Genomic DNA, 25,031 nt, shown 5'->3' with positions numbered 1-25,031 from the left:
CCGCAAAAAGACTGGCCGCAGTGCCTTTCCTTAAAACCCCCAACTGCCCTACTCCCTGCTGCCCAGTGCTGAGCCTCCGCTCACCTACAGGTATTCTATTGAATTCCCTACCCAGCTGGCTTGTTTGTTCTTCCCCCCTCTGCCCACCGCCCTGGCAGCCCCCCCTTTTTCTTGAAGACCACGCAGGCCACCCTCCAAAACCCCTGTCCCCAATGCTGTGACTAGCAGTCAGAGCTTGCCTCTCCCCGTAAGCACCGCTCTTCTCCTTACCCGCCTCCCTTCCCCTTTGCATCCATCCACACTCACCGCACATGTGTTCCATGACCGCTCCCATGGGTACATCGCCTCTACTGAACCCCGACTCCACTGCTCCTCTTGCTCTCCTCCGTCCTCGTCCTTCGGCCCGTATCCCCGCTCGGTCCGCACCTTCCATCATCCGCTCCTGTCTGTCTCCACTGGCGCTGGCTCATCTTCTCGCCCCGACCCCTGGTCCTCTCAGCACTGCTCGTTTCCTGCCCGCTCCTGTGCTCACGGCACTTTTGAACTCATCCGCCCGCTTTGCTCCTACCGAAACTGTTGCAAGCGCTGCGGCCCTGCTGCTGACCGCCTCCCTGCTTCTCTCGTGCTCACCGGCCCTGACTTGAACCAATTCTGGGCCTGTTGGCGATGCGCTGCCGGACCCCGAGGCATGTATGGACAAATCGAGGGGGAGGGGCTCCCTGCTCTCCTGCGCAACTTCGGGATCGGGACGCGGCCCCGACCCCACCTCAGGTCCGCTCTCTCTCCTGAGCTGGCCGCCGTGCCTGCTCTCCGTTGCCTCATCGGGTGAAGGGGGGGTACGGGCCTGTTATGACCCTCTGCAGCCGGGCAAATCTCGCCGCCACTGCGCTTCTGCTGCCTCTTTTCGTACCCGCCCTTCCCTTGATTCCAGACCCGCTCCCTCTCTTCCCACTCCTTCTCATGATCCCTGTGCCAATTCGCCGTGCAACCCCGAATACCAATACTTCACAAGACACAAAGTTCGGCACTCCTTCCTCTGCTCTCCTCATGGCAAACTGCTGCTTGCCAGCCCTGACATCACTGATCACCCCCCAATCAGCTCCTCCGATTTGAATTGCATGTAGCTACTTCCCCTCCTCCCCTCTCCCCTTCCCTTCCTCCTCTAACTCTTCCCGCCTTGCCTATCCTTAACTACTCCTCCCCCTGTTCTCTTTGCAGCCTTCCTTCACGCGCTTTTTCCCCTGTTATGGCCGCCGTGCTGTAATCCAGTACGGTTTGCTTATATTGCTGATGCTGAAATATAGGCCTGAGGCTAGACTCCAACCCTATCGTGGCTCAAAGGGCAGAAACCAAATCAGTTCCAATAGTCGCAGTATATCCACCCCAACCGCATGTATGTCTGTCACTTATATCCTCTTTCATTTTTCTAGCATAGGCAGTGGGAGGGGGCTTTTTCCATTTTTTGAATGCTCCCCTTGCTTTATCCCCATCTTTTCGTGGGAGGCTTCAGGGGATTATAAAAATCCCCCAAAGCATGCGATTTAGGTCTTTTGCCATCCCCCAGATGGACTGGCCAGCAGGAGAGAGGGTTTCTGTGCTTTGCAGTAGAGGTGACCTAAACAGTAGATCTTTGAGATTAGGGGATTTTTCCAGTTTTTTTGATGTTCGGATTCGAACCAGTTCCTGACAGAAGGGGAACTTCCAAGTGTCTGGAAGGGAAGAGTTCAGTCAACAGCACAGGTGAAGAGAGTAGGGGGGCTTGAGAATTTTGGAAATTCCAGCAAGAGTGGTTGGATCCATTTGATACTCCAAACTAGTTTTTTTGGTACAACTGGTTCTCCAGCTGGTTGTACGCTGGAATTATAACAAGACTATCCTACCCTCTAAGAGAAACGAATATTGGAGATGGATGCTGGGTGCAATGGACAGAAAAATACCAAGGAGACGTATGATGGAGAAAGAGACCATGGATTTTCTGACATTGATTTTCCTAATGCTGTTCCTTATTTTTCAATCCTTGGGGCCCAATCGCTGCCGCTGGTTGGTGGGGAGAAAAGAAGGAGGAGGCCCTCGTTTGCAGAGGGTACACTGTCGGGGAGCCTGGCTTGGCTGTCGCAACGCTCTCCACGGGGCTGGGGGGAAAGCTGTTGGGTCGCCACGTTTTTTTTTTGAGCCCCGAATCTGGTAGTCCGCACTGATTTCCTCTGTCAAGAGAGGAAAGAGCGTGGAGTTCTGGTGGCACTGGCTGCCGCAAGGAGGACCTGCAGCTCTTTTTTGAGAGAAGAAAAAAAAGGGAAGAACAAGGAGGGCCGCGTTTGCCCCAGTGACAGCAGGAGTATCTAAGGATGAAAGATGTGCTGTCGAGACACACTTCACGCTGCCGCAGCTGAGAAGGATCCCCACTCCAGGATTTTTTGCCAGTGAGATCAGGCCTGGGGAAGCGAGGTAAGGGGGCCAATCACCCGATTGATGGGCCCGATCATCACTGCAGAGGGAATGGGGCCTGCCACCATAAGGGATGGGAAGGGAGGGGAGGGGGAAAAAGCAGGGCCACGACTGACCTATGTGAGGAAGTGGGAGAAGTGCTGTCACGGCAATCTTTGGGCCCGGTCTCCGCCATTGAGGGGGGGGGGGGGGAGAGCTGCATTAAAGAGAGGCTGTAGTGGGCATCACCGCAGCTGCTGAGGGAGGCGAATTGAGGGAGCATTGAATCAGAAGAAGAGGAAGAGGAGAAGAAAGAGAGCAGCGACTCTCCTGATTGGGGGGGGGGGTGAACCTGGCTGAAGGGGGAGGCATCGGAGTATCGTCGTTGTCAGGCCTGAGCGCCGGTCCCGTTGAGGGTGCACAGTTGAGAGGGGGAGGGGAATAGGACCTCTTGCAGTGACTGCAGACAGAGCTGTCTGCTAGAACCATTCCTTCTGCAGGCCACAGCCACAACCAGCTTCCTTGAAGCCATCAAGAAACAGATACAGGCCACAAAAAGGGGCAAGGAGAATCAGCTGGCAGCAGTGGTCAGCTGTGTTGGTGGCTTACTCTCCCCTGCAATTGAGCATCGTGGTCACTAAGAAAAATAGCAAAGACAGATATTTGGGAGCAAGAAGGAGCATCCAGACTGGGCCATGACCATTCAGCCAGCCCTGCTGATGTCATCAGTGATGTCAGCAGGGTACCGGTAATCCAGGGGAGGGGGGGGACCTAAAAAAGAAGTAAAAATAAGCAAAATTAGAAAAAATTAAAAATAAACAAAAGTAATGTCCAGGTGAGAAGAGCTTGAATACTTGATAGACACCACTTCCTCAACTCCAGAGCAATTTTAAAATAGTCCAGATACAGACCAGACAATAAAAGGGACACTAAAAGGATAGAAAATTCTCATATCAGTCAACAGTGAGAGTTTTAATAAGGCTGACAGGTGCTTAAGAAATATTAAAGAAAATTCTAATTTTGAAATAAAATTACAGGAATGTTCCTGAGGACTTAATGACAGATCGAAGGCTTAAATAAGCAAGAAAAAAAATAGAATCACATAAGAAATATTTCTGTGTTATAAAAAATAATTTTTCTACTAACAATCTGTTTAAAATAAAAGCTGTTTAGGCAGTTAGTACATTCCGGTTGCCCCTATGGTCACTAGTTTGGTCCAGTAAACACCCAAAGAGCAGGAAACGCAATAGCAATGGTCAAGAAGGGACAGAGACAGGATGGAGGCGGTCCAGAGAAAGGCGACCAAAAAGGTGGATGGTCTTCATCGAATGACTTATGAGGAGAGATTAAAGAATCTAAATATGTATACCCTGGAAGAAAGGAGGAGCAAGGGTGATATGATACAGACATTCAGTTACTTGAAAGGTTTTAATGATCCAAATTCAATGACAAATCTTTTCTGTTGGAAAAAAAATCAGCAGAACCAGGGGTCACGATTTAAAACTCCAGGGAGGAAGACTCAGAACCAATGTCAGGAAGTTTTTCTTCACGGAGAGGATGGTGGATGCCTGGAACGCCCTTCCGGAGGAAGTGGTGAAGACCAAAACTGTGAAGGATTTCAAAGGGGCATGGGATAAACACTGTGGATCTATAAAGCCTGGAGGATGAGAATGAAGAGAAGAGGTATGGGGGTGGCTTGCGGGAATGATGGCTACTACCTGGTGATTAATGCCCTTATTCAATAAACGTTCACATGGTTAATGCGACTCCAACATTGCTCTATTCTTCAACGGCAAGAGGAAATGTGGAAAAGAGGATTTGCATTCCGGCAACAACCAACAAGGTAGCACAGTCTGGGTAAACAAATAAGCGTGGGAGTAGCATGCTTGTTGTGGAAGTTACTACCCCAAACAAAATAAGCCTGATACTTCACTTTCGATGCATATCCAGCATAGATCGCTGCTTCAATGACAGGGGGAATGAAGAAAAGAGGATTTACATTCAGACAACAACCAACAAGGACTGAATTGCACAGTCTAGGTAAACAAATAAGCATGGGAGTAGCTGGCTTATTGTGGCGGTTACTACCCATAACAAATTAAGCCTGATACTTCACTTTGAATGCTTATCCAGCGCAGCTCACTGCTTCAACGGTAGGGGGGAATGAAGAAATAGGATTTACTTCCAGACAACATCTAACAAGGCATTGATCTGAGCAGAATGAGTATACAAACATCGGTGTAACTTGCTCGATACGACAGTTACTACCCTCAAACATTAAGCCTTATACTTCACTTTGATGCAGCTCCAACACTGCTTTCTGCATCAATGGCGGGGGTGGAAGGAAATTAGAATCAAAAAGTTACCAATAAAGGCCCTGAACTCAGCAGTCGGAGTAACAGATAAGTATGAGAAAATAAGTGTGAAATATTGCTGGGCAGACTGGATGGGCCTATTGGTCTTCTTCTGCCGTTATTTCTATGTTTCTATAATCACATATGTGACTCGTCCCTCCTGATGCACCCCTAGCAAAACACGGTTCCGTGTCAGGGGACTGATTTTCTAATAAATGTTGTGGTAATTTGGAATAACATAACCTCTGTCATTACTTTGTTTGTCTTGAGTTTTATTTTTTATGGACTATTTGCACAATTTCCTTGAAACACACCTATTTTATTGATAAAATGATATTTTACACACATATAGGGCCGGATTTTCAAAAGGTTACGTGCGCCAGGCCTATTTTCAAAAGGCCCGGCCACACGCGTAAAGCCCAGGATGCGTGCAACTCCCGGAGCTTTACAAAAGGGGTGGTCCGGGGGCAGGGCGGCGGCGTGGCCAGAGGCCTCTGCACGGCCGCTCGGCCAGAGCGCGTGACTTACTTCAGTCCCAGGGCTGAAGTAAGTTTTAAAACAAAAAAAAGAAAGCAACAAAGGTAGGGGGGAAAGGGCGTGCACAAATCTACGCCCGATTTTATAACATGCGTGTGCGCTGCGTGCATATTATAAAATCCGGGGTCGGCGAGTGCAAGGGGGTGCACACTTGTGCACCTTGCATGCGCCGAGCCACGCAGCCTTCCTCCGTTCCCTCCAAGGCCACTCCAAAATCGGAGCGGCCTCAGAGGGAACTTTCCTTCCTCCCCCCCCCCCAGCCCTACCTAAAAACCCCCCTTACCTTTAACTTAGAAGTTGCACCTGCCTCCAGGCAGACGAAGGTTGCGCGTGCCGGGCGACGGCCGGCCCGCGATCCCGGGCACAGTGGCAAATGGCCACCATGCCTGGATGCTCCGGCCTCACCCCGCCCATGCCCCGCCCATGCCCCACCCCTTTTTTCAAGCCCCGGGACATACGCGCGTCCCGGGGCTTGCGCACATCGCTTGGCCTATGCAAAATAGGCTCGGGGCACGCAGGAGGAGTTTGAAAGGGTTACGCGTGTATATTACGCACGTAACCCTTTTAAAATCCGCCCCAGTGTGTGCAAAATTAATTTTGTGAGTGCTATTTGCATTTTACATTCACAATTTTCATTTTATGTGCACAGAAACAGAAAGCAAAATGAAATAAATTAAACAAAAAATAATCAAATAAAACAAAAAATCCCAGGACCCCCCCCCCGCCAAAAAAAAAAAAATCCCCGCAATGAAATGAGCCTAAATGGAAATAATCCGTGTGAACATCTTTAGGAGTTTCTTTGTAGCCTTACCTTCCTGTCCTAGATTTTCTCAATATTTTGCTGTCTCGAGGTAGTGGTGCATGCTACTCTAGGAATAGCACAGCAGAAAATGAAAATTCACAGTTGAGAAATGCAGAGATATATTGCTTGTGATGACGATGGTCTTTCTTTATGTTTAGTGCTACACAGAAGGGAATGAGGGCTAGGCAAAGCATGCAAAAGGGACAAGATTACATTTTTCTTTCAATTTTGTGACTTTCCTGTAATGTCTGTAGAGCATTCTCTATTGCTTCATTATAACTATAAAAATGTTTTGTAACCATATTGTTAAGATTTCCATTCTATTTCTTATTTCCTTTCCTTCACTGCTTCATCCTGTGTTGGTTCAGATAAGTGCTTTTGAGAAGTAGGTGAGGCAGTGCGGTAGCTGAACTGTGAGTCAGTTTTTTGGGGGTATTACCATCCCTTCATGATGACGTCATGCTAGGAGAAATCTTAATGACATTTTTTCCATCCAGTGCCGGATGATGGTGAAGTCAGGAGAAAACTATGCAGTTTGGTGAGGGATAACGAGGATCATACATATTGTATCAAAGCTGATAAATGCACTACATGACGCCAAGTAATCAGTGTAAAAGTTTTTATTTTGAGCTAGATACCCAGGGCCTTTTGAGTCTTTTTTTTTTTTTTTTAAACATTAGATGGCATTCTTCTTAGCTACTGAAGTTTCAGTGAATCATGCCCTTTCTGAAAGGATGGGTAGATAGTGAAGGTAGATTAGAGTTGGAAGGAGGTTCACACATGCATTCGTAGGTTGTCCAATAAAAAGTATTACAACACAATCTATGGACAATCTAAACACATCCTAAGTAAAGCATGCAGAGCATTTAATGGAACAGAACGGGTATCTAGTATTAATTAGCCTGTATGTTTTTTGAGCAAGTAGTCAATTATTTTTAATTAATATAATGAGAAAATCCGTGACTTGGAAATGGAATATACAAACTAGCTATTCATTTCTCTAATTTCCGGTTTCCAAATGGTTTAGCTTCTTGTATGGAACACTTCTAGGATAATGAGTTCCTCTGATTTTGTTTTGTAAGGGTTTTTTTGTTTTGTTTTTTTTTACATTTCACCTTCTTTTCCCAGAGCAGGACTTCCAGTGTTCCATAAGAAATTAGTTTATGCTATTTGCATATTTCCAAACATATTCCATTATTGTGTGCAGTGATAGCATCAACCCTAAGCAGTGACAGAGCTCAAAAAATGATGATCCTATCAATCAACAAAACATTCTGTGGGCTTCCAAAAGAAGACAAGCCACAATTTGCATCTTCTACCTATTTTGTCTTCTTCTCTTTTGCAGCAATCAGCGTTTTTTAAATGTTTATGTTGAAGAAACATTTCCAACAGATGCTTTGCTGACTACCACTAGCTAACTTAAACTTTTATTCAGATTAAAAATGGTGTCTTTGGGTTTATCTCTTCTTCATTACTTTTTGGGCACCCACCTAAAATGAAGGTGGGCCTTTGAAAATACTCCCCACATCATTAAACATCTAAATGATGTATCCTGTATTTAGTGCCATATTCCAATCACCTTTAGGGCAATTAAATAGTAAATACAACTATCATCTACCTGAGCTATTCTTAGTACCACTTGTGTATCTAACAGAAGGCTGGTTCTCACTTGAAGCTCAAAATTACAAATACTCAGCAGTATTTGTATTTATCTGTTGTAAGTCCAATCTACTGAGAAGGGCTTAACATACCGAGGAAGGCTTTAAACTAGGATCATTGGGGATGGGGTGAACAAAGCACTATGGTAAGTAAACTGTTAAATACTTGCATAGAACTGGAAAAAAAAGGGAAATCTCTGAAAAGCTATGTACAATAATGTTCCTATATGGAAAATAAAGTCCTGCATCTAGAGGCAGCCATGGAAGATGCTGATTTAGATGTAGTGGCTGTCATGGAGACTTGGTACATGGAAAACCATGGCTGGGATATAGTTATACTGGGCTACAGTTTATTCAGGAAGGACTGGATAGGAAGGAAGGAAAGAGGCATGGCACTATATGAAAAAGACAGTAGTAAAGCAAAAGAATTGTAGGGCTTACGAGGTAAGGAGGATGTATTGTTGTTTAATCTGGAAAGATGGAATGGAATATCTATTTATACTGCTGTAATATACAGACCTCCATCACAGACAGAAGAAATGGATAGAGATTTAATAGAGGATAGTCACAAAATTGATATGAAAGGGGAGGTGCTATTGCTAGGAGATTTCAACCTGCCAGGTATTGATTGCGACATTCTGGCCGTGGTGTCTTCTAGAAACAGGGAGATTCTGGATTCTCTGCAAGGAGTTCTGTTTTGTCAATTAGTAACATAACTTACACAGGAGGGGGCTCTACTGGACCTGGGGCTTACCAATGGGGATTAGATATCTCTAATGTTATAGTGGATGATCATCTGAGATCCAATGATCACCTGGATGGTGTGGCTCAGTATTAGATTGCAGGAGATGAAGGTTCATTCAAAAGCGAGAGTCCTAGACTTCAGGAAAACTAACTTTGTTAAAATAGGGAAGTACCTCAAGGAGTCATTAGCAGGATAGGAAGATCTAGGGGAAATAGAAGAGCAGTAGGCAAAACTAAATGGAGATATTATAAGGGGAATTAACTTTTTTATTATGAAAGTAAATAAAGGAAAGATGAAAAAGAGGCTGCTATGGTTTTCTAAATTAGAAGCTGAAAAGATAAGGGAGAAAAGGTTAGATTTCATAAACTACAAGAGATCACAGAAAGAAGAAGATAGGCGACAGTATCTGGAAAAATTAAGAGAAGATGGGAAAGTAGTCAGGAATGCAAAAATTCAAATGGAAGAAAAATAGCAAATACAGTAAAATGGGGGGACAAGACTTTTTGTTAGATATGTTAGTGATAGAAGGAAGTGCAAAACTGGCATTGTGAGACTCAGACGTGAAGTGAGGAATATACAGAAGATGATGGGGAAAAAAGAAATTATTTAACAAACATTTCTGTTCGGCATTCACTACAGAAGAAACAGGAGCAAGACCATACAAAATAAAATAAGATTGGAAGTGAGGTAAACCTCAATCAATTTTCAGAAAAGTGTTTGTGAGGTGATAATTAAACATAAAGTAGATAAGGCGATGGGGCCAGATGGAATACAACGGAGGGCATTAAGGGAACTTAAAGAAGTCCTGACAGCTCTGCTGGCTGATCTTTTCAATGCTTCTTTAGAATCAGGAGTAATTCTGGAGGACTAGAGATGGGTGGATGCGGTTCCTATTTAAAAGTGGATGTAAGGAGGGACTGGGAACTACAGGCCAGTTAATCTGACCTCTGTGATGAGCAAATCAATGGAATCGCTGCTAAAACAAAGGATAGTGCAGTTTCTGGAATCCAATGGATTGCAAGATCTGAGGCTACATGTTAGATCTTTTCCGACATTTATGATCAATTTCTGTCGATGATGTCATCGGACTCCGGTATTTAAGATCCTGCTTCGCCTCCAGCAAGTCGATTTGGCAACAAGTTCCGTATGAGTCCTATGCCTGCCTTGTTCCTGAGATGACGCTCCTGCTTGTATTGTGGACCCTGTCTGGCACCTGCTCCTCGGGGGTCAGTGTGTGCTCTACGGGGACCTGTTCCCTAGCCTACCCCACTCCTCAGGCTGGTCCCGTGCTTCCTGGGTTCCATCTGGCTTCCTGCTCTACCTCGGATCTTCTTGGGAACTACTGCAGCGACTTGTAAGTTCTCAGCCGGCCTTCCTCGCTCCTCGGGGTTGCACCATATCATTCAAAGGCTGTTCACCTCTCCCCGCTCCTCAGGCCGCGCTCACCTACTCCAAGACCACCCTAAACTTTCCCGCTTCTCAGGGCTTGCTTCTTGTGATTCTACAATTGTCGCTGTCCCGCTCCACGAACCTGTTTCTCTATTACTCAGCCAGCAACCCTCCGATCTCCAGGTACCTATCTACATGAGCTACTGGACTTCGGCTCGGGCTCTCCGCCCCGAATGGTTTGCCTACACTCTCCTTTATGTCCACTGTGCTGTAGCTTTGCCCCTTGGGCTGCACCATCGGAGAATATCCTGCTTGGCTGTTCGGGCGCCCATCATCCCATAATCTGTCTGGCACCCTCTCTCTTCAGTCTCTCCAAGTGCCATCTACAGTCTGCTATCCTACAGGGGTCATTTCCTGGTCTCTGGGGCTCTCCCCTCGAGTAAGCACAGAGCTTCCATATACTCCAACACCTGATGGTGCGGACCTGTGAGGCTCCTCCCCACAGGCTGTATCAACTCGCACCTTGGGCCAAGGGTCCACATACCCACTAATCTTAACACTCCCCAGGCAAGCTGCAGCTGGGAATGCACAAAAGCAGTGCCCGCTAGGGATGTGAATCGTTTTTTGACAATTTAAAAAAATCGTCGATATTTTTTAAATCGTCAAAAATCGTTAGAGTGCGCGATACAATACAAATTCCCCCGATTTATCGTCAAAAATCGTTAAATTGGGCACAGGAATTATTTGGGGGGAGGGTGGGAAAACCGGCACACCAAAACAACCCCTAAATCCACCCCGACCCTTTAAAACCAATCCCATCTTTAAAGATGGCGCCGGCCATCCAGTGCTCCTACCATGTGACAGGGACCGGCCAATGGCACGGATATCCTGTCACATGGTAAGGGCAAAGGGCCATCGGCGCCATTTTTCTTTAGCGCAGCTGATGGCCTGGGAACGGGAGATCGCTCCCCGCGGCCCCCCTGGACCACCAGGTATGTGTAAAAAGTTTGGAGGGGGGGGGTCAGGAGAGTGGGGGAGGCTAAGGGGGTAATTTTAAAGGGTCGGGGTGGGTTTTATTTATATCGGCGCGGGCCTCACTAAAAAAAATTAGTGATGTGAATTGGAATCGGAACCAATCCCAATTCACATCTCTAACGATCAGATTTCCCCCCCCCCCCCAGCCGAACCCGATCGTTAAAACGATCGGGCACACGATTCACATCCCTAGTGCCCGCAGCTCCTGGCAGGAATGGAGACTCAGCCATCATACAGTGGCAAAACTTAATGGCCACACTTAGGGGCAGACTTTCAAAGGGGTACACATATAAGATACGTGCATAACCCCCGAAAAGCTGCCACTTCCACCCCCTGCGCACACCGAGCCTATGTTGCATAGCCTCGGCAGCGCGCACAAGCCCCGGGGCTTTCCTGGGGGGGCGTGTTGGGGGCGTGTTGGGCAGGCGTAACTTTTGAAATAAAGATGGGGAGGGGAATTAGTTAGGGCCAGGGGGCGGGTTGGTTAGGGGAAGGAAAGGGAAGGTGGGGGGCACCGGAAAGAAAGTTCCCTCCGAGGCCGCTCTGATTTCGGAGCGGCCTCAGAGGGAACGGAGGCAGGCTGCGCGGCTCGGTGCGCGCAGGCTGCCGATTTTGTGCAGCCTTACGCGCGCTGACCCCGGATTTTAAAAGATACGCGCGGCTACGCGCTTATCTTTTAAAATCTGGCGTACTTTTGTTTGCGCCGGTTGCGTGAACAAAACTACGCACGCGCGTACTTTTTTAAAATCTGCCCCTTTGTGTCCACAATAGGATTTAGGGTCCACAGCTTCCAGAACAAGTCATAGCCTGTGGCCTCCAGCCCACAGCCCAGTGGTTGGACTGAGCTGGGGACAGTGACACAAATTATAGGAAATAACTTTTAGGAACTTTTAAATGAAGATTCATGCCGGGCTAACTTCAATTGCACTGTCAGGTAACCCAAACGGTGTAGGAGGAAAACTATGAGGCCAAACCAAAACATTTCTCTTTTCTGTTGATTTTTAATTAAATTATGAGAAAATATTTGAATTAGTGCAGACCTCTGTTCATCTGGAATGGTCAGCACCAGCTTGTCTTGCAATAATCTAAAGAATCAATAAAATCAATTTTACATTGAAATGGTCTATGAGAATAAGAAGAAACTAAATCTGTCATGTGAAGATGTTATAACTTCATCAGACAAATGAATTATGGCAGTAACTATTGTGCTTGAGACCTGGTGAATGGCTGCATATGTATTGTTTCCTGTTGAATTTGTGGAGGATGTTGTCCTTGGTAAACATCTGCAATTCCACTGACGATTTGTTTCTAAAAAAGATTGTACAAGAAAAAATTGGAATTGTTCATCATAAACACCATCATTAGATTCTGATGAGTCGTCAGAAGAATGTCATGAGTAAATGACCCTGATTTATAATCTGTCTCACCCCTGTGAAGTTTGAGAATTTTATCCTGTTTCAAAGAGGATTTAAATTGCTCAAAAGTGCTTTTATGTTCCTTTAATGCTATCTCATAGCTTTCAGTCATTGCTTACATAGGTCTACCATTATTCTATTATTACTATTCTCGATAATGAGAATAGTTTTTGTGTATTTTATGTTTTATGAATTTTACTCGCAATAGCGATATTGTGGCACCTTCTATATGCTATTGTAACTACTGTTTGATTGATGTTTTACTGTGAACCGCCGTGGTTGTGGCCAGAACGACAGTATATACCGGTACATAAATAAATATGATATGATATATGATTATGAAATTATGTAAACAGGGATATTGCTCTGCTGGACTAGCCTTGGTAAAATGTATAAATATAGCATGTCTACCTGAAAACCAGACTGAGAAAATAGATTTGTAAAATATTTTCTTAAACGCAGATATGGCCATAAAAGGTCTAAAACTTTCATTATAGAAAAATATAAAAAAACAAGTTAATAATTTGAACAAGCTACTGCATTAAATAATGAAAATAAAATCATGAGATTATGTCATTATTTCATGGTATTCCACTCTTGCCCATAAATATCAGGTTGTAAGAAAGGGGAAATCAGTAAAGAACCCGGAAAAAGTGTAATATGTTACATTTGCCAGCTCGCTCACCCAACGATGCTGAGCCAGGTCTCTGCCGCTGCTCCACAAGGTGAGGGACACTGCAGTCGCACGCTGAGCCTAGCTCCTTAGGTGCACGCACGCACCAGAGACCTTCCTTTAAAGAGCCCAAGGCAGGATCATAGTCTCGGCACCTCTGTTTGATGTCAATGGCTTCAGGTCTTATTAAGGCCCTTCCCTCTTCCAGACACCTGATCAGCAAATTGTCGACGATCTTCGTGTTAGTGTGAATTGCTGCTTTGGCCTTGCCTTGGTCCTTCAGCCTAGCCTTGGTCCTTCAGCTTTGCCCTCGTCTCTCCACCCTCATCCAGCCCTATCTTTGCCTCTAGAACCCTGCCTTCCTCACTCCTAGCCCGGCCTGTCTTTGGACTGATATTCAGAACTGACCTTAGACTGTGCCCTGACTACTCTTGCCTGCCACCTCACACTATAGCCTGGACTGCGACCACTCTTGCCTGCCACTTGCCTCAGACCACAGCCTGGATGCTCATCTCGCCTGCCTGCTGTTTACCTCACACCTTAGCCTGACATCAGATCTACTTTCCTGCCTGCATCTCAGAGACTGCCACCTAAGACCTGCCAGCCCCCATGACCCAAAATCACAACTCGAGGGAAAAGGGGTTGGTACAGGCATAGCCTCAGCCCAGTCTCTGCGCTATCTGCTCTGCCAGTTGGTGGTGAGAATCTATAGGGCCTTCCCTGTAGGTTGAATCAACCTCACCCCAATGCAAGGGTCTACAATCCTAACAAGTTGCTGAGTCCATGGACCTGGCAGCCCTGTCCTCACTGTAAGTGATACCTGGCCTGGCTCCACAAATGCAGAAACAGCAGCAAGTTACTGCGGCCCTGGAAGGATTAGTCATCAGGATGGATGCCCTGAAGCCAGTCCCAGTACCAGTTCCAGTGGCTCCTTCTCCACCGGTGCTGCCCATGTCTGCAAGGCCAGTGCTGCAGCTCCCATCACCCCCACACTACATGGGGACCTGAAGCAGTGTCAGGGTTTCATTAACCAATGCTGGATGCAGAGGCATACATAAAGTATTTGGCACCTGGGCGAATACTTCATTGGCACGCATTCCCCCCCCCCCCCCCCCCAATATATAATTTTAAAATTTCCTAAACATCGATAAAATATTTCAAAACAGCAGACACATCAAATAACACCCAATAATTAAAACTAATAAGGATTTTAAAAATCTCTCTTTCTCCATATCTGTCATCCTAAGATTATTGTAGACTGGGGGTACACATGCCACACACACACATATACACAATATGCTCCCTTTCTTACATACATACATGCTTGGTGAGAGACACCCACACACACTTTCTCTGTACCTCTCTAACACACATACACTTCCTCTGTGTCTCTCTCACACATAGACATGCTTCCTCCATCTCTCTCTCTCTCTCTCTCACACACACACACACACACACACACACACACAAGCTTCCTCTGTGTCTCTCTCACACACTAACACACACACACACACACACACACACACGCTTCCTCTCTCTCTCTCACACATTCTCATGTCCATCACTATGGGTCAAACCATCTCTTCTTGGAAGCATTTCTGGACCCTGGTGTAGGGGGAAACGTCATCAACCAAGCCCTGGTTGTGTACCATAGTATACCCACAGTTTTTCTTACTCAGCCATTCACAATCTCTTCAGTCTATGGAGACCCTTTTCCAAGGCAACTCAGGGAGTGCACTGTTCCACTAACTCTCCACATGGGTCTCCTACATTTCAAGACTATTACCTTATACTTCATTTCTTGAGCAGACAATCCATAAAAACATAAGAAATTGCCATGCTGGGTCAGACCAAGGGTCCATCAAGCCCAGCATCCTGCTTCCAATAGTGGCCAATCTAGGCTACAAGTACCTGGCAAGTACCCAAAAACTAAGTATATCTCATGCTACTGATGCTAGTAGCAGCAATGGCTATTTTCTAAGTCAACTTGATTAATAGCAGGTAATGGTCCTCTCCTCCAAGAACTTATCCAAACCTTTTATAAACCCAGCTACACTAACTGCACTAACCACATCCTCTGGCAACAAATTCCAGAGCTTAATTATGCACTGAGTGATAAAAAATTTTCTTGGAGAAGATAAGAATGTTATCCAAATAGACTGCCATGGACCAATTAGATTCAGCCTCTGTGGGATAATCTAAGAAATGATTCTAAGCATAGCTGTACCCACAAGTTTAAGCAACTACAATGGAGCAGCTTAAAATTAATTTTAAATACACATTTTAATTCTTGCTGTGTGTACTTTTAAATTATGGAGAAAGGTATGGTTTTCTTTTGAAAGAGAATTAAGCATGATTTATATTTCAAATATATTTTGCCTGAAAATGCCATTTATCCCACTAAAATTTTACCTAGTTGTAAGCAATATAAGGGTATATGTAGCTGGGAGAAGGCTGTCTGCTCCCCCTCCCCTTCCCTCTCTGGGGGATATAGGCTATGCAACATAAACTTACAATTTATTACCTTATATGTGATTCAAAAAGTCTAGGAAAGGACACCTGTTTGTCTCAGAATCAGACTTCTTTATTTTCAGACATTTCAGATTTAGCACTTAGAACAAGAGCGACAAGACATGACTCTAATGTCCTTAGCACAGCACAGACTTATACTGAGTAAAGCTCTACATCATTAGTGAATTTAACAAGTCAGAGATTTTGACTTGCTTAGGGTATGTTAATACATAATTAGCTAACTACCACCATAACTTTAGGTGATTACCTTCAGTTTTACCGTGGAGCAGTCCCTGTAGTTGAAGATCTTGGAGATGGTCTATGCTGGAGGGAGCATGCATTCTTGGCCCCCTATCACTTGCGGAACTAAGGGTCTTGTCTGAGGCCTGGAGAACAGAAGACCAATTCGACACAAACAGCCTGGTAAACACAGGGCTTTCTTATGTACAGCCTCCCAGGACACTAGAGTTCATATTATGCTTTGTCACAGTGATGGGTGGTGGGTGATGGCTCAGGTATCGTCTTCAGGTGTTAATGGTTCTTCTTTCACTGACCATCCCTGAGCCCTCTCCCTGCTGTTTTTAACAAGCAACGCATGAATATATAAGAGAGCTCATGCATAGTCAAGAAGTAGAATGGATGGAGTTGTGTCTTCATTTCAGACTGCTGGGCCCCGTTTTCCCATCAAGGGGGCTGTCAGTGCTCCTACCACCTAGCAACCTCGGACCAGGGTATGATCTCGGTCCTGTAACTTCTTGACCAGCAAGATGCCTTACTATGTCAGCACTTTTCTGTGAGAGCCGACCTGTCTGATAAACTCGCCCTTTGGATAGATTGTTTTTCATCTCCAGGAAGATTTGGGCTCTTTGCGAGTCTGTGACCTGTCCCTGGGCAGCTTAGTTCATTTTTTTGTGGAGAAAAGCTATAGCCCTTAAGTTAAACAGGCAAGATCAGATAACCTGGGCATTTATTGTTGGTCTGGTCATCTTGTTTTTCTGCTGAAACCTACATGTCAGCATCCATCATATGAAGTTGCATCCCTCCTGTGGGGTTAGTATTATTTGGTTATATACATAGTAAAATAATTTAAACTATACAACTAAAGTATTTTCCTCTCAAAAGGAAAGTAACTGTTACTTATGTAAAGGGGAACCAAAACCTGAGCCTTACTAGGGATGTGCAGGCAAAGTTTATTTCATTCATTTTGGTCCAGTTTTTGGCTGAATTTCATTCCACTGGAAGGTGGAACGATTGTTTTATTTAGATTTTTTATGTCAGCAAATAGCATGGACTATTTGCAAACAATGCATGCTATTTATCAAAAGAAAATTGGGGTGTTTTTTGGAGGCGTTTTCAGTTTGCTTTGGATTTAATGAAACAAAAATGGTTCCATTCAGTTCAGAATGCCCATTTGTTTTAAATGACTTCATTTAGCTGTCCCTTACTAGCAGGCCTCAAAGTTTTAACAGACTGAGTGAGGGTAAGGTCAGAGTAAAGAAGGTGTGGTAGAATAGGTTTGACACTCTGCAGTGGGAGGTCAGTGTTTTAACAAAACTCCTACACCCACATGGATTCAGGATCTAGAGGATCTAGAGGTGTGAATCGTGTAATCGATCGTCTTAACGATCGATTTTGGCTGGGGGGGAGGGAAATCTGATCGTCGAGGTTTTTTTTTTCTAAAAATCATTAAAAATCGTAAACCGGGGGAGGGCGGGAAAACTGGCACACAAAAAAACCCCTAAAACCCACCCGAACCTTTAAAACAAATCCCCCACCCTCCCGAACCCCCCCCAAAATGTTTTAAATTACCTGGGGTCCAGTGGGGGGGTCCCGACGCGATCTCCTCCCGCTCTCTGGCCACGGCTGTGTTGAGAAATGGCGCCGGTGGCCCTTTGCCCTTATCATGTGACAGGGCAAAGGTAGCGCCGGCGCCATTTTGAAGATTGGCAATACGGCCCGCGTGCAGGAGGTCGCTCCCGGACCCCCGCTGGACTTTTGGCAAGTCTTGTGGGGGTCAGGAGGCCCCCTCCCCAAGCTGGCCAAAGGTCCCTGGGGGTCCAGCGGGGGTCCGGGGGCGATCTCCCGCACGCGTGACGTCAGGAGCCAGGAAACAAAATGGCGCCGGCGCTACCTTTGCCCTGTCACATGATAAGGGCAAAGGGCCACCGGCGCCATTTCTCAACACAGCGGTGGCCAGAGAGCGGGAGGAGATCGCGTCGGGACCCCCCCACTGGACCCCAGGTAATTTAAAACATTTTGGGGGGGTTCGGGAGGGAGGGGGATTTGTTTTAAAGGTTCAGGTGGGTTTTAGGGTTTTTTTGGTGTGCCGGTTTTCCCGCGCCCTATTTAATGATACAATACAAATGCCCCTGACGATAAATCGGGGGCATTTGTATTGTATCGCGTATCTAACGATTTTGGACGATTTTAAAATTATCTGACGATAATTTTAATCGTTCAAAAACGATTCACATCCCTATCAGGATCTTGGGGTCTGTCCCTCCAAAGGGAGAGGTCATTCTTGGTGGAATCTCAAAAGGGAGGGTACTGAGGGAGTGGTATCTCCAAGGGAATAGGACTACCTGTCCTGTCTCCTGTCCTGGGAAGGTGCTGTTCAAAAATAAAATCCTTTACTGATGAACTTTATTGCAGGAAAAAAAAACCCCCAGTATGTACAGTATGACCTAAACCACAATTAGTACACAAAAAATACAGCCCTTTAAGCATCACACCTTCCTGGCAGTAGGTACTCTTGGCATAGGAAAACCTTCCCTGGGCACTTTTCCTGTCTGCTCCCCCCCCCCCCCCCCCACCCCAATCATACTTGGGACCCAATACCCAGTTCCATGTCCCCTAGTGACCACTTAACCACCTCACCTTCTTCCGCTGAGTCAGAGATAGGCTCAGAGTTTCCATGGCTTCCCTATCATAGCAGTGGCCAGGCAGCAGGCATCAGAATGGGGCCTGTAAACCCCAAGCCTATACCTGGCCCACTGCCCCACACCACTGCTGCTGCCTGCTCTATGGGACAGTCCTGGCCCATACCAGTCCTGTCCTCAGCAGAGGCCCCAGCCTAGCTTAGTAGCAAGCTGCAGTCACTGCTCATCCCTCCCTCCCTCCCATGCTGTGTTGCTCCTCCCACTTCCCTCCTCCTTTGTCAGAGGTGCAAGGTGCATGACTGTTTCACTTAAGAGTTTACAGTCATGCATGCACACTCTCAAATGCAGACAGATGGACAGGCAGTCAAGCCCTGGCAATAGGTGCTCTCGTTTTTGTGGCACATGCCTTGAAAGAAAAAAAAAAGAAAAGCTATAAAGTGTATCTGAGCCGCCAACAAAATGTGTGTTTCTCCTGAAAAAAAAATTACAGAAAAATCTCCAGTAGAGCCCCGAGCATCCGACCTTATAGCGTCTGATGAGGCAAATTTATAAAGAAGAGGACATAAAGAGAGGATTAGCAGCCAGCCATCCACAGAGCGGCAGACTATCCGTCTGCTGGCACAGGTTTTCCAAAAGTGTTTAGCAACTGACCCAGTACATTGCTGGATCTTAACCAACCTAGAGAATGAGCCAAGTTTTAATCAAGACTTCCATAACAGATTTCCTCCCTAAGTAAATGATTATAGGAGACAAGGAATGTAACCAGTTTCTCAGCTTCATCCAGGGCTGGATCCAGGCATAGGCGACATAGGCAAATGCCGAGGGAACCAAATTCTGAAGGTGCCCAAAAACTGGGATTTCTCCTGCTGCTTTTCAGTTTCTGAGGGCAAAACCCCACCCCAGTCAGCTGCCTATGGGTGCCATGATCTTAAATCAGGCCCTGGCTTCATTCCAATTAATGAACCAAACTGCCAAAGAAAAGAACCAGAACAATTAAGCTTTATAGTATGAAAATGAAAACAAAAACCTAAAGTGGCCAAAGTTCTTTTCAGCAGTGATAAACTTATTTGGCCTCCTGTGGCAAAACTTTTAGGTCCCATTTTGTGCGCAAGGCCTTTATACTGCCAAACATAAGTAGAGGCCCTCAAGATATTCTGTGTGATATTTGGTGAGAATATAAATATTGTGCATTCTACATTTTAAAAAGCAGCAGTGGAGCCATTGCCTGACCTAAGCAGTTTTGCATAATTGGGAGTGTATGTATGCGACCAACAAGCCCCTATCCCTTTTCTATTATCGTCTTCTTCATCATCATCATCATATATTTATGAATCGCTTTGCCAGTCTGGGAGTTCAAAGCGAGTTACAGAATAGGATGTCAGCTGCATGGTCCTTGAAGGCATCAGGTAAAATGAATAAGTTGGGAAACACTATTTCCCCGGTGGATTTCAAGTAAGTAAATAAAGTCTTGCATTTGCTAATTAATTGTCAGATAATGAGGAAGAACGAGATTAAAGCCCTTCTCAAAAAATGGTGCAGGCAGGTCTTTGAGATCTCAGTGCTCCTTGTTCTTCCAGTCGGGAAGCTGAGGCCCTTGCAAACATTCTGAGTCTGTCTATGCATAAAGAAGCCGATTCAGTCAAGATCGTGGGGGAACGGGCACTCCGTGTTGAGCGCCCGCTCTCCAGACAAGCGCCCAGCCACCTCTCCTGGGCTTGAGACCCTACATTTAAATGAGGGGTCACGCTAAAAGGAGGCAGTAGGGATGATCACGCGCTCCTAGTGCCTCCTTGGCCCAGGAGAGGTGGCTCTGTCAGCGGGTTCAGGAAACCGACGCTCAATTTTACGAGCGTCGGTTTTCCAAACCTGCTGACAGCGATCGGTTAGGAAAATGGATGTCGGTAAAATTGAGCATCCATTCTCCTAACTGGACCAGCCGGCACCTTTTTTTTTTTTAAGTTTTTTACATTTTTGGTTCCTCCGACTTAATATTGCTAGGATATTAAGTCAGAGGGTGTTCAGAAAAGCAGTATTTTCTGCTTTTCTGAACACTTTTCCTTGGGTAAGCTTAAATTTATGAGTGTAAAATGTGTGGGTTGGCCGCACATTTTACTTTCTGAATCCTGGATGACTGACTAATAGCCTCATCAACAGGCATTTGCATGTGATAAGCACTATTAGTTTTCAGGGGGTTTGGCCACGTGTTTTCGAGGTGCTAAACCCCTTACTGTATAAGGGGTAATAGACGCCCCTCGAAAACCCATGGCCAAACTCCTGTTAAACAGTGCGCACAGCCCAGCGCACTTTACTGAGTTGGCCAGTTAGTTTTCTAGAGTGTTCAACTAATCAGATTAGGAAGTCTGAATAGTGCCCATGGACTTTTTAAAGCCCATGAGAATGGTCATCCAGGGCCATGGTGTTTCGCCTGTCGGTCACAGATGGCTGCAACCTCTCATGTTCACCTCTTTTTTCCCCGCTTTATCAAGTCTAGGAAGAATGGCGGTGTCTGCCAGCTCACACCAACCTCTCCAGCGTTCCTGGACAGTGTGGGCGCTGCCAGTCGCCATCTTGGACCTGGAGTTACCTAAGGCAGGGGTCCCCAACCACCAGTCCGCGGACCGGGACCAGGCTGTTGGGGATTTTTGCCGGTCCGCGGCGCCGCCACCAAGCACCGGCAGGTGTGTCGCGTGCTCCCGGGCTCTCCCGCTGCTCCTCCTTCCCTGCTGCCATTGCCGCCGGGCTATCAGCATGTTCAAGCCCAGCGGGAACGGCAGCGGTGTTTGAGGAAGCTGTGGCACCCATGGCTGGCCTTTTCTTCCCGCGCCTGCCCCCCCCCCCCCCCCGTGACCCGGAACAGGAAGTGGTGTGCGGGAAGGAGAAAGAGCCGTGCTGCGTGGAAAAATAGCGGCGGCAGCAGCATTGGCCCCCGTGTAATCGAAGCAGCCGGTAATCGGTAAAGGAGTCAGCAGCATGAGCCTCCCGCGGCCGATGGGATTCTTCTTTCTTGCCCTGCGGGGGCTGCTGCAGCTCCCATTTGTGCTCCGGGAGAGGGGGGGGGGAGAGGAAGTGAGTGAGAGAAAGAGAGAGAAGCAGCCAGCCTGCCTGTGTGTGATTGACTGGGCAGAGAGCTGATGTGTGTGTGTATGTGAGAGACAATGAAAGTGACTACTCAAGGAGATGACTGATGTGTATGTGAGAGTGTGAGACATTAGTCAGGGAGGTGACTGATGTGTGTGTTTGTGTGTGTGAGAGAGAAAAAGCATGGAAGTGAGAAGTCTGGGTATGTGGGAAAGCATGGGCGTAAGAAGCCTGGTGTTGGGGAGGAGGGGGTGAAAGAAAGCATGGGAGTGAGAAACCTGGGTGAGTGTGCATGCATGAGAGAGAGAGACTGGTTGGTAAGGTGACTGGTGTGTGTGAATGTGAGAGAATGTGATTCAGGGAATGAGAAGCCTGTGCATGTGGAGAGTGAGCATGGAAATGAGAGAGACTGGTGTGTGTGTGTAACAGAGAGAAAGTGATTATGGGAATGAGAAGCCTGTGTGCATGTGAAGAGAGTGAGCATGGGAGTGAGAAACCTGGGTGTGTGTGAGACACAGCATGGGAGTGAGAAGCCTGTATATCTGAAAGAGAACATGGGAGTGAGAGACTGGTGAGTGTGTGTGTGTGTGTTTGAGAGAGACAGAGAAAGTGATTATGAGAGTGAGAAGCCCATATATGTAAGTAGAACATGTGAGTGGGAAGCCTGTGTGTGTGTATGGCATGAGAGAAACTGTTCAGGAAGGTGACTGGTGTGCGTGTGCCAAAGACTGGGAGATGATTGGTGTGTGAGAGACAGAAACTGGTCATGGGGGCATGACTGGTATGGTGTGTGTGTGAGAGACATGGGCACTAAGGAAGAGGACCATAAGTATAGAGCTTAGCTTCTACTGCTGCTTCTGGTGAGTGCCACGGCCTGCAGGGAAGGGGAGTAGGAGAGCTGCTGGAGGAGGTAAGTAAAGGTGGCTTTTTAAGTTTATTTTTCTTGACTGCCATTTTAATTGTGTGATGTCTGCTTTTTTGAAATATTTTATTGGTGTTTTGAGCATGTTTAATAGTTTTTATGAGTTTTTAATTGTTGGATGTTATTCTGTTCATAGCTGTTTTGAAACATTTATTCTGCTTATTAGTATAGTTTTACAATTATTTCTGAGTGGGGATCTATAGCAGCTTGCTAGTTCTGTTTTCCTAATAAGAGGTGTATTGGTTTTTAAGACCTGATTTAATATTTGTAGTGTTGCCTTTTCATAGATAGGGTTGCTCCTGTTTGAGTGTATTCCATAATACAGGTGTAACTGTGTGCGGATTAGTTTATGTGCATTACTACAGATCCTGGGAGTATGTTAGGTCGGTTCTGTGTCTGTTACCGAGATGAAATATTTTACTAGCATGTAAGCGTTTGTATTGGTCTTATTTGTTGTGTTTTCTCAAGAGGACATGCATTGGTGGTAAATTGCTGTCTTTTCATAAGTAGGGCTATTGAGCCTGGAAGTAGAAGGAGTTTGAGTTGCTGTTACTGAGATGACACCAGAACCAGAATATCTTTTTTGTAGGGTGAGTTGTATGGGGAATGTCATAATTCTGCTTTACATCCATTATTGTGGGTCAGGGGGGTTCCCGTGGATGCAAACTGTACTTTTACATCTAGTCCCATGACGATCATGGGTCAGTGTGCCATGCATGTGAGAACCTATGGTGAGTTGAGTCACATTCACATTATAAATGTCATAATTAAATAAGTGTGCACTAAAATCTAACCCCCTCCATAACCCCGCCCTCATATGACCAAAGCCCCGCCCCCGCCCCACCCCACCCTTGCCCCACCCCCAGCTCGCCCTGCCAGGCCATGGAAAAATGGTCTTGCTTGAAGCCGGTCCCTGGTGCAAAAAAGGTTGGGGACCACTGACCTAAGGCACACGTGCGCACAAAGGCCTTATTTGAATACGTCATGGCGGGAACCTTGGGGGCGTCCCCACCCGATGACGTCAACCCACTAGTGTATTTAATAGAACCAGCCCTTGCCTTCATCTGGTTAGCAAGGAGTTCCGTCTTGCTGTACTCTGCTCATTCAAGGACTTCCTGTTCCTGTTTCAGCTTTGGCAATTGGATGCTCTGCATTCTCGGCTATCTGCTCCTCGGAGGGCCTTCCTGCCTGTCTCCTGCTGGATCTGCTTCTCAGATCTTACTCTGCTCCAGGAACCATCCATTGTGAGTACCTCTATAGACATCTTCATTTCTGTACTACACTGAGGACCCTATGTGGCGTACCCCAGTCTTCGGGCCACTACCGCCTTTCTTCAGTGAGAACAGTTCATCCTTCCTGCTCTACAGTATTCCTGCTCACCATCTGCACAGAACCACTTCCGGGTTTGGCATCGCTACCAACATCAACTGTACAGACGTCCTCAGCGTACCCCCGCTCCACGGGTCACTAACGGATCTGTATCCTGAGGCGCCTACTCTAGCCAGAGGAGATCCATGGCGTAGCCCACTCCAAGAGCCACTACCAGATCTTCTCCACTGTGTCTCATTCTGGGTAATTCCCATTGCCCAGGACTGAACTTCCATATTGCTAATACTATGGACATTACTTTCTTTTTTCCATACAATATAGTCTCTTCTTTCTTTTTTCCATACAATAAAGTCTCTTCCTTTAGCTGTGTGCCAAGCCACTGAGACAACGCCTGCTGACGGTGAGGCTCACAGGGCTCCTCCCTGTGGGTAGAGACATCGCTCATCTCAGCCCAGGGGTTCACATTCTTCCCTGAATATAACTCATGGTAATAGTTAAGCTCCGAACACTAACAAACTGGATATTTTGGAGACCTATAATCGAAGATCACTTCAAAGATTTTTCAATTACTTCTTCTTGTGGAAGCATAACACAAATTCTAGCTGGATAAATCTATCTGGCTAGAATTTAGCTGGCTATGTCAGGGGTGTCCCTGGGGCAGGCAGTGGGCGTTCCAGGGAGGAGCACAGTTAGCCATATAGGTTAACTCTGGCTGCGCTGCAGGCAGGTCTAAAGTTAACCAGCTATACCTTTTTATTTTTTTGTGACATTTGCAAAGTTAGCTGGTACATGGTATTACAAATATGTGGAAATGGAAGAATTATGTATAAAAACAACAAAATGCAAACTTTTTTTTTATTTTAGGTATGTTTTAGACATGCAGCATTCACAGTGCCACACTTAGGGCCCGATTTATTAAAGGTTTTCTCCAATTTTGTGTCTATGGGGAAAAAATATTTCATGAATCAGGTCCTTAGGCAACTTGTGTTTTTCTCTGGAGACTCATGCCCATCAGAAGCACTTACAATTTTATACCCAGTGCAATAATGGCTCATTGTACACTATTTCATTACAATACAGGTACCTTTAATACAGTGGCATAATTAGATAATGTAATGCCCTGTTCTGAAACAGCAGGAAGTGCCACCCCCTCTACCAAATGGGCAGCCAAAATGCTTGTGGCTCCATATGCTATCTCTGCAAGTTCAGTCTGCATCCCTATCAAGGATATGCCCTGCCTCACAACCCCGACTGATTGTGTGATGAATCCCGTCTAAAGA

The sequence above is a fragment of the Rhinatrema bivittatum genome, chromosome 3 (genome assembly GCF_901001135.1).
Source record: "Rhinatrema bivittatum chromosome 3, aRhiBiv1.1, whole genome shotgun sequence".
In the NCBI taxonomy this organism is placed as follows: Eukaryota; Metazoa; Chordata; class Amphibia; order Gymnophiona; family Rhinatrematidae; genus Rhinatrema; species Rhinatrema bivittatum.
The sequence above is the reverse complement of the archived record's forward strand: the minus strand, read 5'-3'. Positions refer to the sequence as shown.